The sequence below is a fragment of the Podarcis filfolensis genome, assembly GCF_964270895.1.
Source record: "Podarcis filfolensis genome assembly, chromosome: 8".
Lineage (NCBI taxonomy): Eukaryota > Metazoa > Chordata > Lepidosauria > Squamata > Lacertidae > Podarcis > Podarcis filfolensis.
Genome location: NC_139611.1, coordinates 13,916,457 through 13,929,547, shown reverse-complemented (window position 1 = coordinate 13,929,547; position 13,091 = coordinate 13,916,457). Strand labels below are relative to the sequence as shown.

At 46.1% G+C, this 13,091-nt stretch overlaps 1 protein-coding gene across 2 annotated transcripts in view; it reads left to right on the top strand.

Moving 5' to 3' along the window:
• Positions 1 to 2,604: 2,604 nt before the first annotated feature.
• The window catches only part of ARHGEF10L (Rho guanine nucleotide exchange factor 10 like), a 147,243-nt gene continuing 136,756 nt past the window's right edge, over positions 2,605 to 13,091 (top strand). For both annotated transcript variants that reach the window (XM_083628472.1, XM_083628486.1), the window contains exon 1: positions 2,605 to 2,655. The gene's annotated coding sequence lies outside the window, so the exon portion shown is untranslated. The remainder of the gene's footprint in view (positions 2,656 to 13,091) is intronic.

Sequence of the window (13,091 nt, the reverse complement as noted above, 5' to 3'; positions counted from 1 at the left end):
ATAAAATAAAATAAAATAAAATAAAAACATTGCAGGGAAAGTTGTCAGCATCTGTAGCTACATTACTACCCACCCCTTGGGCAGGGGGGACAAAAGACAGGCAAAGGCGGCCCGTGAATTTCCTTCCTGCCAGCCCAATGATGGTACTGCATTTATGGGATTTGAACCCTTTCCTTCCTCCCAGGGTAGCAAACGTCAAAATGTGAAAAGAGTACAATTTAAAGAATAAAATAGAAACACACCTAATCCCCCCCCCCAATGATCTCATATCCCCCAAGTATTCTGATTTAGCTGTGATACCTGCATTGCAGGACATTGGAGTAGATCAGGAGTCAGCAAACTTTTTCAGCAGGGGGCCGGTCCACTGTCCCTCAGACCTTGTGGGGGGCCGGACTATACAGTGGTACCTCAGGTTAAGTACTTAATTCGTTCCGGAGGTCCGTTCTTAACCTGAAACTGTTCTTAACCCGAAGCACCACTTTAGCTAATGGGGCCTCCTGCTGCTGCCGCACTGCCAGAGCCCGATTTCTGTTCTTATCCTGAAGCAAAGTTCTTAACCTGAAGCACTATTTCTGGGTTAGCGGAGTCTGTAACCTGAAGTGTATGTAACCTGAAGCATATGTAACCCGAGGTACCACTGTATTTTGAAGGGAAAAAATGAACAAATTCCTATGCCCCACAAATAACCCAGAGATGTATTTTAAATAAAAGCACACATTCTGCTCATATAAAAACACCAGGCAGGCCCCACAAATAACCCAGAGATGCATTTTAAATAAAAGGACACATTCTACTCATGTAAAAACACGCTGATTCCCGGACCGTCCACAGGCCAGATTTAGAAGGTGATTGGGCCAGATCTGGCCCCCGGGCCTTTGTTTGTCTACCCATGGACTAAATGACCCCTTCCAAATTTGCAATTCTACGAGTCTGTGGTTCTTGTTCTCGGTCAATAGGACCAGTGGGGAATTCTAGAGTTCTCCTCAAGGATTTGTTCCTGAGTGTCTCTTTGAGGGGAAATGTGAGGGGGAACGATGGGAAAAGTCAAAGGAAAACCAAGGCAGGCTTTGCTGCCAGACAGTGGCGTAGCGTGGGGGGTGCAGGGGGGGCCGGCCGCACCGGGCGCAACATCTGGGGGTTAGGGCAAATCCACGGGTTAGGGGGCGCAAATCCACGGGTTAAGGGGCGCAAATCCACGGGTTAGGGGGTGCCAATTACTTGCCTTGCCCCGGGTGCTGACAACCCACGCTACGCCACTGCTGCCAGATGTGACAAACTTTCCAGGCACGACAGAGTGCCTCTCTCCCCATCTTTGAGGACTTGAACGGCAAGCCGGCCTTAAAATTGCTTCTCATTGAGGACGTCCGGAGGAAACCTTTGGCTAGAAGGAAAACAATGACTTCCTCCTCATCTGTTTATTAGAGGAAACAGACCCGGAGCGAAGACCGCAGGGAAACCCACGCAGCCGTAATCTGAAGCACAAGGAAGAACTTTGGGGAAGGGTGTAGTGCTTGGAGCAACTGCTTGGAATGCAGAAGGTCCTGGGTTCAATAGGAGAGAGTCTCTCCACCCCCAACCCAAAATCCCGGAGGGCCTCTGATGGCTGGTGTAGCTAAGCCTGAGCTAGATGGACCAATGCTCGGATTGAGAACCTAGTATTGTCTGCACTGACTGGCAGCAGCTCTCTAAGGTCTCAGGCAGGGGACGTTCCCAGCAGCCCTATGTGGAGATGCTGCAATTGGGGATTGAACCCAGGGCCTTCTGCATGCCAAGCACCTTCTATACCACAGACCTGCATCCTGTTTGCTAAACCCCAAATAACATTCTAGTCCTCATGTTCCCGAACAAAGGGCTGGTTTAAACAAGGAGCTGCCTTATTCCATGTCGGACCATTGGCCCTGCCTAGCTCTGTATGGCCTCGGCCCAGTATACCTGAAGGAGCGTCTCCAACCCCATCATTCTGCCCGGACGCTGACATCCAGCGCCAAGGGCCTTCTGGTGGTTCCCTCATTGTGAGAAGCAAAGCTACAGGGAACCAGGCAGAGGGCCTTCTCGGTAGTGGCGCCCACCCTGTGGAATGCCCTCCCACCAGATGTCAAAGAGAACAACAACTACCAGACTTTTAGAAGACATCTGAAGGCAGCCCTGTTTAGGAAAGCTTTTAACGTGTGACATCTTAGTGTATTTTTGGTCTTTGTGGCAGCCGCCCAGAGTGGCTGGGGAAACCCAGCCAGATGGGCGGGGTACAAATAATAAATTGTTGTTGTTATTATTATTATTATTATTATTATTATTATTATTATTATTATTACATACACTGATTGGCAGAAACAGCTCTCCCGGGATCCAGGCAGCTGTCTATCCCTGCCCTACCTAGGACACAGAATCATAGAACGGCGGGTTCAGGAGGGACCCCCAAAGGCCATTGAGTCCAGCCTGGAATCACTGAATGCTGGAATCACAGTTAATCATGTGCAATTTGTGACATTCTGCATGCAAAGCAGGTGCTCCACCTCTGAGCTGTCCTTCTGGGAACCCGACCTGAGTCCCGCCCAGCTGACTCAGTTTGCATTCTGCCTCACCTGAGCGCCAGTCTCTGGAGGGAGCGGCAAAGACAGGATCCAAGCCAGGGAAATTGCAAAGGACCACAAACAGGTAAGGCTCCCTGCTGAATTTCAGGGGGTCTCTGCTCTAAACAGAGCATCTCTCTCTCTCTGTCTATAGCAATTAATTTTTTGTAGTTTTTTCCCCACCCCGAAGCTCAGAGCAGGTTTGGATATGCTTTTGTCTCAGGCCCGAGTTGGGAAGCTGCCTTGTGTGGAATCAAGCAGCAGGCAGCTTTCTGCTACCTGGAGATGCTGCCAGGAATCGCACCCAGCACCTTCCACTTGCAAATCAGCTCTGCCACTGAGCTGCTCTTGAAGGCTCTTAAAGCCTGGCTGGCTGAGGCCGGGAGCTGTTGGCCCAGTGACAGTAGAGAAGGGAGCATGCCTGAGCATGTGCAGAGTGCTTTTCGTTCAGCCACCAAGGAGCAACTATTGGCAGCTCATGTCAATCCTAGGATTCGGACAAAGGGGGTCCAAGCTCAGATCTGCCTCTGTTTCCCCTCTGTGAAATGTGCCCTGGATTGGCTGTTCCAGGGGAACAGCAGGAAATAATGTAACGTAACGTAACGTAACGTAACGTAACGTAACGTAACATATGTTTGTATGGCTGTGTCTCACACTGTCAACCTAGGCCAGTGCTGTCCGCTCTGACCGGCAGCAGCGGTCTTTTAGCTTCGGGCCTTCTGCATGCCAGGTACATGTTCTGCCATTGACCTGTATCCTGAAAAGACAGGTCCATGGGAAGCTCCCTTACACTGACTCAGACCCTTGGACCATCTAACCTAGTATTGCCAGCACTGACTGGCAGCAGCTCTGCAGGCTTTCTGCCCAGAGACCTTCCCAGCTCTACGTGGAGATGCTGCCGGCAACTGAGACCTTCTGCATGCTGAGCAGGTGCTCTGCCACTGAGCTATGCCCCACATCTCATGCAAGAATCACTAAATATCCATGCATGTTTATGGGGCATCCCCAGGCAGGCCACATGCAGCTCAATACAATTTAGGGATCAGGGTGATGAGCCCAGACCCAGGGCTGGACAGGGGGATCCCTGAACCTCTTTATCCAGCCCCTGGAACTCACTCTAGCCACACCCCTTCTTGACATGACTGGAAGTGAGGTCCAGCACCTTCTGTATGACCACAGGTCCCCCTGCTTTGCTTACGTCTTCTTTATTTCTGTATCTATCACATTTATAGCCTGCCTATTTCCTCCCAGGAGCTCAAGGCAGCATCCATGGTTCTCTGCCCCCACAACAACAACCCTGCAGGGTAGGTTAGGCTAAGAGAGGCACTGCAACTGGTCCCCAAGGCATACCCTCCAATATTATCTGATAAAAATAGGGACATCCTGTTCCATAATAATAACAACAGGTAAAAGGTAAAGGACCCCTGGACGGTTAAGTCCAGTCAAAGGCGACTATGGGCTTTCAGGCCGAGGGAGCTGGCGTTTGTCCACAGACAGCTTTCCGGGTCATGTGGCCAGCAGGACTAAACTGCTTCTGGCACAACAGGACACTGTGATGATTGCCAGAGAGCACAGAAACACCATTTACCTTCCTGCTGCAGTGGTACCTATTTATCTACTTGCACTTTGACGTGCTTTCAAACTGCTCGGTTGGCAGGAGCAGGGACCGAGCAACGGGCGCTCACCCCGTCGCGGGGATTTGAACCGCCGACCTTCTGATCAGCAAGCCCAAGAGGCTCAGTGGTTTAGACCACAGCGCCACCCGCATCCCATAATAATAATAAGACCTGGTGAACAAAGCACAGCAGAGGTTATATTTTCTGAGAATCCTCCGGAAAAACAATCTCTCAAAGGACCTGTTGATGGCATTTTACCATTGTACCGTGGAGAGTGTATTAACTTATGGTCTGTGTGTGTGGTTTGGGAGCTGCACGGTCAGGGAAAAAACAATGCTGTCCAGGGTTGTAAAGACTGTGGAGAGAGTAATTGGGTGCACTCTTCCCACCTTGGATCAAATCTATGCTTCCAGGTGCCATAAGAAGGCTGCAGAGATAGTGCAGGATAGTACACACCCCGGAAATGATCTCTTTCAGCTTCTACCTTCTGGAAAGAAGATACAAGGTTATAAAGACTACGACTAGCCGCCTGAGAAACAGTTTCTACCCAAATGCGATTTTGGTTTTAAACACTGTGTAAGGAGTCTCTATGGGAGTATATTGTATTTAAAAATGGTGTATCAGAGTTTTTAGGGAGCTATCCAGGTTGGGATAGCTGGGATAGCAGGCTTGTTGGGTTTTGAATGTTTTATGTCGATTTTTCAGTTTTGTTGTTCTGTATGGGACAATGACAATAAAGATTATTGGATCGTATCATCATCATAATAATAGTAATAATATTAACAATAATACTCCGCGCATCTTACTGTGTTACGTCATCCACTCTGGGCGGCTTCCTACATAATAGAACATTAAACATTAAAAAAAACCACCTCTATACAAGGCTGCCTTCAGATGTCTTCTATTTTTTTTTATATATAAATTTTTATTGATTTTCCAACACATATTAAAAAACAATACAAGACAATACCTAAACAAACAAACATATAAACACGTATAATTTCTTAACCTCTTTTTCTTAAACCTTGTTTCAACGACTTCCCCATACCTCCCTTTTCTGCATCCCTGTTTTAAATTTTCCCAGCAACCCCTAATTTCAATACTTATAATACAATTTCTGATCTTTTTCCTCTTATCCAATTACTTATCACTTTACTTACTTATAATTCACTTTCTTTAATCCTTTTTCTCTTACCCAATTATTTAATCCTTTTTCTCTTACCCAATTATTTATCACTGCAATTCTGTTTTACATTACCCATGACATTTTAGCACTCATTAATTTTACAACAGTTCTTAAGATAAACTTTAAATTTCTTCCAATCTTCTTCCACCGTCTCTTTCCCTTGGTCACGGATTCTGCCAGTCATCTCAGCCAGTCCCATATAGTCTATCACCTTTGTCTGCCATTCTTCCAGCGTGGGTAGCTCTTGTGTCTTCCAATACTTTGCTAAAAGAACTCTTGCTGCTGTTGTCGCATACATAAAAAACGTCCTATCTTTCCTTGACACCAATTGGCCTACCATGCCCAGGAGAAAGGCCTCTGGTTTCTTCACGAAAGTGCATTTAAGCACCTTTTTCATTTCATTATAAATCATTTCCCAGAAGACCTTGATCCTTGGGCACGTCCACCAAAGGTGGTAGAAAGTGCCTTCCGTTTCCTTACATTTCCAGCATTTATTATTGGGCGTATGATAGATTTTTGCAAGCTTGACTGGGGTCATGTACCACCTATAGATCATTTTCATAATGTTCTCTCTTAAGGCATTACATGCCGTAAACTTTATACCGGTAGTCCATAACTGTTCCCAGTCAGCAAACATAATGTTATGACCAATGTCCTTCAGATGTCTTCTAAAGGTTGTACAGTTACATATTTCCTTGGCTTGTGTGTGTGTGTGTCTCACATAACTCTATACCCTCCAACATTTCTCCGATGAAAATAGGGATGTCCTAAGGAAAAGTGGGACATTCCAGGATACAATCAGAAACCAGGACAGCTTCTGTAAATCCAGGACTGTCCCTTGAAAACAAGGACGCTTGTGAGGGTCTGGCAAGGTGACCCCCAGCGAGTGACATCATGGCCGAGGGGGAGATTTGAACCCAGGTCTCTCCCAGGCCCTTGCCCCACTCCTTGTTTCGCCTGCAGATCAAGCAGCTTTTAAAGCCACAGGTGCCCGACTCAATTAGCAGGCAATTGCGGGGAGAGGAGAATGTTTGCCCCTTCAGATTTCCCGGCCTCTCCCAGAATTATTATTTTTTCCAGCATGCCTCTGCTTTTCTCATTTCTCCTGGACGCTCCCAATTTTCAAATGCCCAGTTATCGAGGGAAGGGCTTCTGTTGTTGTCTACAAAACAATGCAGGAAATGAATGTCTGTGGGGCGTTGGTTTTTGGAAAGGGTGTGGTGTTGTGCTTTGGAGAAAAAGAGCGAAGGGATCCTGCTAGGGACAGAGGTGGATTTAGGGGAGGGTGACCTGGGCGTGGAGCCTCAGGGGCACCGCAACTATGATGGAGAATAGAAGGTGAGAGGCAGGGAGTTTGAATTTTAGTGTTGCCCAGGGTGCCACTGAAATTTGAGACCCCAAGGTCATGGGGGAAGTTTTCCTCCCTCTCTCCTAAGGCTAGAACTTGTAGCTGAATTTGAAAGTTGGACGATTCGGGACAGAGAAAAGGAAAACTTTCTCTATGCAGCTTGAAGTCAGACTGTGGAACTCTCTCCCACTGGAGGCAGTGATGGCCAACAACAGTGGAGGATCTGCTATGAAACTAACGGAGCTTAAGCTTCAGGGGCCCTAATCCTGGAAGGGCCCCAGAAGCGAATTCAGCGCCCGTTGCTTAAAAAGTCTGGGTCTAGTTGACCCCATTTGAGCTGTGCGACTCAAATTGGTTGATTTTTTTAAAAATTATTTTTTGGTTCTATCTGCAACAATCGCAGATAGTTGCTGAAGCTCAACATCAAAAAAACGAAGATCATGGCCACTGGTCCCATCACCTCCTGGCAAATAGAAGGGGAAGAAATGGAGGCAGTGAGAGATTTTACTTTCTTGGGCTCCATGATCACTGCAGATGGTGACAGCAGTCACGAAATTAAAAGACTCCTGCTTCTTGGGAGAAAAGCAATGACAAACCTAGACAGCACCTTAAAAAGCAGAGACATCACCTTCCCAACAAAGGTCCGTATAGTTAAAGCCATGGTTTTCCATACAGTGATGTATGGAAGTGAGAGCTGGACCATAAAGAAGGCTGATTGCCGAAGAATTGATGCTTTTGAATTATGGTGCTGGAGGAGACTCTTGAGAGTCCCATGGACTTCAAGAAGATCAAACCTATCCCTACTGAATAAAATCAGCCCTGAATGCTCACTGGAAGGACAGATCCTGAAGCTGAGGCTCCAATACTTTGCCCACCTCATGAGAAGAGAAGACTCCCTGGAAAAGACCCTGGTACTGGGAATGATGGAGGGCACAAGGAGAAGGGGACGGCAGAGGACGAGATGGTTGGACAGTGTTCTCGAAGCTTCCAACATGAGCTTGACCAAACTATGGGAGGCAGTGGAAGACAGGAGTGCCTGGCGTGCTCTGGTCCATGGGGTCACAAAGAGTGGGACATGACTAAACGACTAAACAACAACACAACAATCGAAAAGTCTGAGAGTCAGTGGCACAGATGTTGTAAAGTTTTGGTGATCTATCGTGGAACAATTCCAATGCATAAGATAACAGGGGTTACCCAGACCTCATGGCTGGTTGAGAAGGGGCCCCTATAACAGTTTGGGCCCCCGAAATCTTGGTGTGCTGCTGGCCAGCAGCTTGGATGGCTTTAAAGGCGGATGAGACCTTGGGACTCAGCTTCATGAGTAAAAAACCCCATTATGAATTCATTATGAACATGCAACACCAGATGGCGATGGAGAGCGAGAAAAATTCTATGCGATTTTTACATAGCCTTTTTTCCCCTTTTGTTATAACGATTTAATTTCTGACTTATTAGCGGTTTCCTCCCCTGCGTGTAGATCCACCCCGATTCATGGAGGAGAGGGCTGTGTATTGTTACTCGACAGTGGTTCTTCTCTGCCTCCACAGTTGGAAGCGGCAATGTTTCGGAATGCCAGTTGCTGGAAACTGCAGGAGGGGAGAATTGGTCTTGTGTTCGAATCCTGCTTGCTGGTTTTCCACAGATGATTGTTCAGCCGCTGTGAGAACAGGACGTGGCTCTAGGTGGGCCATTGGCCTGATCGGGAAGGCAGTCTCTTCTTATGGGCTGATATTCTTATGTGCAATTGTTTTGGAGCAGAAAGGGTGCCTTTTCTTGCATCAGTAGCCGGACTTCACAATTCTATGACCCTAGGATTTCGTTTAATTTTGTGGTTCACCAGCTGGGCCGACAAATGCCTTGCGTCACCCGAGTCCTAATTCAGAGTTCAGGGGCCGTCTAGTCCAACCCCCTGCTATGAAGGAATCATTATGCAAAGGCTGTTCCCATCTATCTTTGCATTGTAAGGAGCATGTTGATGGGCTTGTAAATAAGCAATTTTTCCTGTGGTGACTGAGAGTCGTTCCCCAGGCAAGGAAATCTATAAACCTTTTTCTTTTCTGATTTATTTTAGCTTGCATTCAATTAATGTGATCTATACGTGACCTTCTAGGATATTCCTTTTTTCATTTTTTGTTGAAGCCATAAATAATAAATAATAAATAATAAATAATAAATAATAAATAATAAAACAAATCTGGACTTATTTGGAAACTTGCAGTCGTTGCTACATGAGAGACACCATTATTTTTGTGCATTCCTGATAGCAGGCCCTCTCCTTTGAATCTTATGTCGCCATGACCTTTTGGTTAAAGCCATAAGCTTGCTTGCTCATCAGTCCAAGAACCTTGGCTTTCCTTTTAAACAAAGCGGAACGCAGAGTTTCTCAACCTCATGTTCGCAATGTCTGCTGAAATCTCTGGCGCATTTGTGTGAGGACCAGGAAACCGAATTACACAGGGTTTGACTTTTGATCCATCCGGCTCAGTATTTCCTACTCCAGCCGGCAGCAGCCATGCAGGATCTCAGGCAAGATGTCTTTCCCAGCCCTACATATTGACAATGGGGATTGAAAATGGAACCCGCTGTATGCTAAGCAGAAAACAAATAAAAATCCTAGTCCTCATGGTTCTGGGAAAAAAGGGCTGATTTAAACAGAAACATACGAAGTTGCATTGTAACAAGTCAGGGGGCTATGTAATGTCTGCACTGACTGGCAGCAGCTCCCATGGGTTCCAGGCAGGGAACATGCCGTGGAGATAGATGCTTGAGACTGAACCTGCAGCCTTCTGCATGTATATTATTATTATTATTATTATTATTATTATTATTAAGTGCCCATCTGGCTGGGTTTCCCCAGCCACTCTGGGCGGCTCCAAACAGAATATTAAAAACACGACAAAACATCAAACATTAAAAACTTTCTTAAACAGGGTTGCCTTCAGATGTCTTCTATAAGTCAGATAGTTGTTTATTTCCTTGACATCTGGTGGGAGGGCATTCTGCAGGTTGGGCGCCACTACTGAGAAGACCTTATGCTTGGTTCCCTGTAATTTGGCTTCTTGCAGCGAGCAAACCGCCAGAAGGCCCTGGGAACTGGACCTTAGTGTCCGGGCGTAACGATGGGGGTGGAGACACTCCTTCAGGTATGCAGGGCTAAAAGTCATTTAGGGCGTTAAAGGTCAGCACCGACACATTGAATAGTGCTCAGAAATGTACCCCTGAGCTACGGCTCTTCCATAGAGCTGTCCTATGTGCACACTTCCTTGATATTCTCATTGATTTCAACGGTAACAATTTATTTTGTTTTTCTTGGCACCTATTTTGGATTTCCATTTTGGGTTGTAGTGGGCTGGTGGAAACGAGACACACAAGGGAACCTCAGCTGCATGGAAAATAGCCGGGAGCCCTGACTTGACGGAAAAAGGTTGCACAAAGCGAGTTCAACAAAAGTTCCTTTAAATGCCGAAACCAACCGGCTGGTTATAACCAGGCATGTTGTTGCGTAAGGTCTCGGTGGGATCCAGACAGGGCTGTTGATCTGGCTTGCCCGGTTTGTCTTCCCAACTTCTGATGGCAAAACAGCTTATGATTGTTGACAGTCGAGGACTGAGGAAGATTTAAGTACCAGATTTTAGTGGGGGCGTCCTTGTGATTTGGGGTGGGGCAGGGGAGACCAAAGGTGTGTCCTCTGATCTCTCGCCCTGAGTCAGCACCTTGTAGCTCAATACTGCCTGCACTGGCTGGCAGCAGCAGCAGCTCTCTAGCCCCCCCCTCCAGCCCTGCCTGTAAATGTTGCTGGGGGTTAAACCTTCTGGATGCAACGTAGGTGATTCACCAGAGAAGAATGGCAGATCAAGTTGATGGATTATGGAGAAATGGCTAAAATGACCCGAAGAGTCAGAAATCAGGAAGACCAAAATTTTAATAAGGGAAGGGGGAAAATTATCTAAAAAATCATTGTAAACAGTAGGATTGGAATATCACTTGTAGTTTAATGGTGAATTTTGGATATAGCGGAGAGGTAAAAGATCTGGATTATTATAAAAGATGCAGGAGGAAATGATTAACAATAGGACCCATAAAGGGGAGGAGGGAAATCCAGGAGATTCTCTGGAATCTTGTTTCTATGTTGTATGTTGGATATGTGACTGTAAAATTTTAATCTGAAAACCAAATATCTGTCTGTCTGTCTGTCTATCTATCATCTATCATCTATCTATCTATCTATCTATCTATCCATCCATCTATATCTATATCTATATCTATATCTATATCTAATCTATATCTATCATCTATCTATCTATCTATCTATCTATCTATCTATCTATCTATCATCTATCTTTCTATCATCTATCTATCTATCTATCTATCTATCTATCTATCTATCATCTATCTATCTATCTATCATCTATCTATCTATCATCTATCTATCTATCTATCTATCTATCTATCATATCTATCATCTATCATCTATCTATCTATCTATCTATCTATCTATCTATCATCTATCATCTATCATCTATCATCTATCATCTATCTATCTATCTATCTATCTATCTATCTATCTGTCATCTATCATCTATCATCTATCTATCAATCATCTATCTATCATCTATCTATCTATCTATCTATCTATCTATCTATCTATCTATCATCTATCTACCTATCTATCTATCTATCATCTATCTATCTATCATCTATCATCTATCTATCTATCATCTATCATCTATCATCTATCTATCTCTCTATCTATCATAATCTATAAAGCAATGCAGCTGCTCTACTATGCAGCTATGATGCTTTGCTTAAAAGGAGAACAAGATCCCAGTCCTCATGGTTCTGATTTAACTTGAGACAAGTCAGGTCATTGGTTTATCTAGTCCAGTATTCATGGAATAATAGAAGCATAGAATGCAGGTGGCGCTGTGGTCCAAACCACCGAGCCTCTTGGGCTTGCGGATCAGAAGGTTGGCGGTTCGAATCCCTGCGACAGGGTGAGCTCCCGTTGCTCAGTCCCTGCTCCTGCCAACCTAGCAGTTCAAAAGCACGTCAAAGTGCAAGTAGATAAATACGTACTGCTCTGGCGGGAAGGTAAATGGCGTTTCCGTGCACTGCTCTGGTTTCGCTCCTTCAGGTATACCGGGCCAAGGCCGTTTAGGGCTTTCATGGTCAGCACCAACACTTTGAATTGTGCTCAGAAATGTACTGGGAGCCAATGTAGGTCTTTCAATGTAGGGGTTCTGTGGTCTCGGCAGCCGCCCCCAGTCACCTGTCTAGCTGCTGCATTCTGGATTAGTTGCAGTTTCCGAGTCACCTTCAAAGGTAGCCCCATGTGGAGCCCATTGCAGTAGTCCAAGCAAGAGATAACCAGAGCATGCACCACTCTGGTGAGACAGTCCACGGGCAAATAGGGTTTCAGCCTGCATACCAGATGGAGCTGGTAGACAGCTCCCCTGGACACAGAATTGACCTGCACCTCCACGGATAGCTGTGAGTCCAAAATGACTCCCAGGCTGCGCACCTGCTCCTTCAGGGGCACACTTACCCCATTCAGGACCAGGGAGTCCCCCACACCAGCCCGACCACTGTCCCCCCAAAACAGTACTTCTGTCTTGCCAGGATTCAACCTCAATCCGTTAGCCGCCATCCATTCTCCAACCGCCTCTAGACACTATGGCTATCACCTAAAGCAGCCTTTCTCAACCTTGGGTCCCCAGATGTTGTTGAACTACAACTCCCATCATCCCTAGCTAGCAAGGCCAGAGTTCAGGGATGATGGGAGTTGTAGTCCAACAACATCTGGGGACCCACAGGTTGAGAACCACTGACCTAAAGGAAGCGTGCCAATTCTCTTCAACTTGATTCTGTCTTATTTCATTTCTTTTGCCTCAGAAAGTGGTGGACTCTCCTTCCTTGGAGGTTTTTAAGGAGAGGCTGGATGGCCGTCTGCCATGGATGCTGTACAGTGGTACCTCGGGTTACATACGCTTCAGGTTACACACTCCACTAACCCAGAAATTGTGCTTCAGGTTAAGAACTTTGCTTCAGGATGAGAACAGAAATCATGTTCTGGCGGCGCAGCAGCAGCAGCAGGCCCCATTAGCTAAAGTGGTGCTTCAGGTTAAGAACAGTTTCAGGTTAAGTACAGACCTCCGGAACGAATTAAGTACTTAACCTGAGGTACCACTGTAGTTGCAATTCCTCCATTTCAGGGGGTTGGACTGGATGACCTTTGGTGTCCCTTCCAACTCTACAATCCTATGATTCTGTACTGCCTCCCCTCCTCCCTTCCACCCCTGCCTTGCAACTCTGACAGTCTCAGTTGCTTAACACAGACTTTCAGCAAACGTAATCCACCTATTGGGTTG